Source organism: Salmo trutta, chromosome 4 (assembly GCF_901001165.1).
Source record: "Salmo trutta chromosome 4, fSalTru1.1, whole genome shotgun sequence".
Taxonomy (NCBI): Eukaryota; Metazoa; Chordata; class Actinopteri; order Salmoniformes; family Salmonidae; genus Salmo; species Salmo trutta.
In genome coordinates this window covers 67,415,626-67,420,625 of record NC_042960.1, presented here as the reverse complement: position 1 = coordinate 67,420,625, position 5,000 = coordinate 67,415,626, and positions in this window count along the sequence as shown.

Here is a 5,000-nt window from a genome sequence, read left to right as displayed (position 1 = left end):
AAAGCTTTCCTTAATTTTGGGTCAGTCACAGTGGTCAGGTATTCTGCCACTGTGTACTCTCTGTTTAGGGCCAAATAGCATTCTAGTTTGCTCAGTTGTTTTGTTAATTCTTTCCAATTGGTCAAGTAAGGCTCCCGAGTGGCGCAGCTGTGCTAGAGGCCTCACTACAGACCCTGGTTTGATTCCAGGCTGTATCACAACCGGCCGTGATTGGGAGTCCCATAGGGTGGCGCACAATTGGCCCAACGTCATCCGGGAAATTGTTCTTAACTGACTTGCCAAGTTAAATAAAGGTTAAATAAATAAAAAAACGTATTACATTTTTGTTTTCTTATTATTTAGTTGGCTCTAATTGTGTTGCTGTCCTGGGGCTCTGTGGGGTCTGTTTGTGTTTGGACTAGCTTGCTTAGGGGACTCTTCTCCAGGTTCATCTCTCTGTAAGGTGATGGCTTTGTTGTGGAAGGTTTGGGAATCGCTTCCTTTAGGTCATTGTAGAATTGAATGGCTCTTTTTCTGTATTTTGATAATTAGCCTATTTCTGCTCTGCATGCGTTATTTGGTGTTTTACGTTGTACACAGAGGATATTTTTTACATAATTCTGCATGCAGAGTCTCAATTTTATGTTTTTCCCATTTTGTGAATTTTTGGTCGGTGAGCGAACCCCAGACCTCACAACCATAAATCAATAAAATCAATCAAATGTATTTATAAAGCCCTTCTTACATCAGCTGATGTCACAAAGTGCTGTACAGAAACCCACCCTAAAACCACAAACAGCAAGCAATGCAGGTGTAGAAGCACGGTGGCTAGGAAAAACTCCCTAGAAAGGCCAGAACCTAGGAAGAAACCTAGAGAGGAACCAGGCTTTGAGGGGTGGCCAGTCCAAGGGCAATGGGTTCAATAACTGATTCAAGTATTTTTTGCCAGATCCTAATTGGTATGTCAAATGTCATGTTCCTTTTGATGGCGTAGAAGGCCCTTCTTGCCTTGTCTCTCAGATGGTTCACATCTTTGTAGAAGTTACCTGTGGCACTGATGTTTAGACTGAGGTATGTATAGTATCAGTGAGGAAGATCTAGGTGCTGCTGTAGGCCCTCCTTGGTTGTGGACAGAAAGCACCAAATCATCAGCAAACAGTAGACATTTGACTTCAGATTCTAGTAGGGTGAAGGCCGGATGATGCAGACTGTTCTAATGCCCTCACCAATTTGTTGATCTATATGTTGAAGAGGGTGGGGCTTAACCTGCATCCCTGTCTCACCCCCCGGCCCTGTGGAAAGAAATGTGTGTTTTCTTGCCAATTTTAACCACACACTTGTTGTTTGTGTACATAGATTTTATAACGTCGTATAGTTTTCCCCAGAAGTTGAGTAGCAGGCCCTGATGCCAAATTAAGTGGAAAGCTTTTTTGAAATCAACAAAGCATGAGAAGTCTTTGCCTTTTTTTGGTTTGTTTGTTTGTTAATTAGGGTGTGCAGGGTGAATACGTGTTTTGTCGAAATGCTAATTTGGTAAAAAGCCAATTTGACATTTGCTCAGTACATTGTTTTCACTGAGGAAATGTACAAGTCTGCTGTTAATGATAATGCAGAGAATTTTCCCACTGTTGCTGTTTATGCAGCAGTTATTGGGGTCGGATTTGTCTCCACTTTTGCGTATTGGGGTTATCAGTCCTTGGTTCCAGATTTTGGGGAAGTTGACAGAGCTAAGGATTATGTTAAAGAGTTTTAATGTAGCCAGTTGGAATTTGTGGTCTGTATATTTTGTATATTTTATAATTTCACGTAGGATGCCATCAACAAATCAAACCAAATCACATTTTATTAGTCACATGTGCCGAATATAACAGGTGTAGTAGACATTACAGTGAAATGCTTACTGACAAGCCCTTAACCAACAATGCAGCTTTAAGAAGTTAAGAAAAAGAAATAAAAATAACTGTTAAGTAATAAATACATAAGGTAAAAAATTGAAAATAAAAGTAACAAATAATTAAACAGCAGCAGTAAAATAACAATAGCGAGGCTATATACAGGGGGGCACCGGTACAGAGTCAATGTGGAGGCTATATACAGGTGGTACCGGTACAGAGTCAATGTGGAGGCTATATACAGGGGGTACCGGTACAGAGTCAATGTGGAGACTATATACAGGGGGTACCGGTACAGAGTCAATGTGGAGACTATATACAGGGGGTACCGGTACAGAGTCAATGTGGAGGCTATATACAGGGGGTACCGGTACAGAGTCAATGTGGAGGCTATATACAGGTGGGTACCGGTACAGAGTCAATGTGGAGGCTATATACAGGGGGTACCAGTACCAAGTCAATGTGGAGGCTATATACAGGGGGGGTACCAGTACAGAGTCAATGTGGAGACTATATACAGGGGGGGTACCGGTACAGAGTCAATGTGGAGACTATATACAGGGGGTACTGGTACAGAGTCAATGTGGAGGCTATATACAGGGGGGTACCGGTACAGAGTCAATGTGGAGGCTATATACAGGGGGTACCGGTACAGAGTCAATGTGGAGGCTATATACAGGGGGGTACCAGTACAGAGTCAATGTGGAGACTATATACAGGGGGGTACCGGTACAGAGTCAATGTGGAGACTATATACAGGGGGGTACCGGTACAGAGTCAATGTGGAGGCTATATACAGGGGGTATCGGTACAGAGTCAATGTGGAGACTATATACAGGGGGTACCGGTACAGGGTCAATGTGGAGGCTATATACAGGGGGGTACCGGTACAGAGTCAATGTGGAGGCTATATACAGGGGGTACCGGTACAGAGTCAATGTGGAGGCTATATACAGGGGGTACCGGTACAGAGTCAATGTGGAGGCTATATACAGGGGGTACCGATACAGAGTCAATGTGGAGGCTATATACAGGGGGTACCGGTACCGAGTCAATGTGGAGACTATATACAGGGGGGTACCGGTACAGAGTCAATGTGGAGGCTATATACAGGCGGTACTGGTACAGAGTCAATGTGGAGGCTATATACAGGGGGTATCGGTACAGAGTCAATGTGGAGACTATATACAGGGGGTACCGGTACAGGGTCAATGTGGAGGCTATATACAGGGGGGTACCGGTACAGAGTCAATGTGGAGGCTATATACAGGGGGTACCGGTACAGAGTCAATGTGGAGGCTATATACAGGGGGTACCGGTACAGAGTCAATGTGGAGGCTATATACAGGGGGTACCGGTACAGAGTCAATGTGGAGGCTATATACAGGGGGTACCGGTACAGAGTCAATGTGGAGGCTATATACAGGGGGTACCGGTACAGAGTCAATGTGGGGGCTATATACAGGTGGTACTGGTACAGAGTCAATGTGGAGGCTATATACAGGGGGTACCGGTACAGAGTCAATGTGGAGGCTATATACAGCGGGTACTGGTACAGAGTCAATGTGGAGGCTATATACAGGGGGGTACCGGTACAGAGTCAATGTGGAGGCTATATACAGGGGGTACCGGTACAGAGTCAATGTGGAGGCTATATACAGGGGGTACCGGTACAGAGTCAATGTGGAGGCTATATACAGGGGGTACCGATACAGAGTCAATGTGGAGGCTATATACAGGGGGTACCGGTACCGAGTCAATGTGGAGACTATATACAGGGGGGTACCGGTACAGAGTCAATGTGGAGGCTATATACAGGGGGTACTGGTACAGAGTCAATGTGGAGGCTATATACAGGGGGTATCGGTACAGAGTCAATGTGGAGACTATATACAGGGGGTACCGGTACAGGGTCAATGTGGAGGCTATATACAGGGGGGTACCGGTACAGAGTCAATGTGGAGGCTATATACAGGGGGTACCGGTACAGAGTCAATGTGGAGGCTATATACAGGGGGTACCGGTACAGAGTCAATGTGGAGGCTATATACAGGGGGTACCGGTACAGAGTCAATGTGGAGGCTATATACAGGGGGTACCGGTACAGAGTCAATGTGGAGGCTATATACAGGGGGGTACCGGTACAGAGTCAATGTGGGGGCTATATACAGGTGGTACTGGTACAGAGTCAATGTGGAGGCTATATACAGGGGGTACCGGTACAGAGTCAATGTGGAGGCTATATACAGCGGGTACTGGTACAGAGTCAATGTGGAGGCTATATACAGGGGGGTACCGGTACAGAGTCAATGTGGAGGCTATATACAGGGGGTACCGGTACAGAGTCAATGTGGAGACTGTATACAGGGGGTAACGGTACAGGTTCAATGTGGAGGCTATATACAGGGGGTACCGGTACAGAGTCAATGTGGAGGCTATATACAGGGGGTACCGGTACAGAGTCAATGTTACGGTTGCACCGGTTGGTCGAGGTAATTGAGGTAATATGTACATGTAGGTAGAATTAAAGTGACTATGCATAGAATATAGACACCGCAGGCCTTTCTGGATTGGAGGGTTTGTATTTTGTCCTGTAGTTCATTCAAGGTAATTGGAGAATCCAGTGTGTTCTGGTAGTCTTTAATAGTTGATTCTAAGATTTGTAATTAATAATGTCTATGTTTTTGCTGTTTGTTCTTTGTTATAGAGCCAAAAAGATTAGAGAAGTGGTTTATCCATACATCTCCGTTTTGGATAGATAATTCTTCATATTGTTGTTTGTTTAGTGTTTTCCAATCTTCCCAGAAGTGGTTAGATTCTATGGATTCTTCAGTTACATTGAGCTGATTTCTGATGTGCTGTTCCTTCTTTTTCCGTAGTGTATTTCTGTATTGTTTTAGTGATTCACCATAGTGAAGGCGTAGGCTCAGGTTTTCTGGGTCTCTATGTTTTTGGTTGGACAGGTTTCTCAATTTCTTTCTTAGGATTTTGCATTCTCTCTCTCTCTCTCTCTATCTCTCTCTCTCTCTCTCTCTCTGTCTCTCTCTCTATCTCTCTCTCTCTCTCTCTCTCTCTCTATCTCTCTCTGTCTCTCTCTCTATCTCTCTGTCTCTCTCTGTCTCTCTCTAT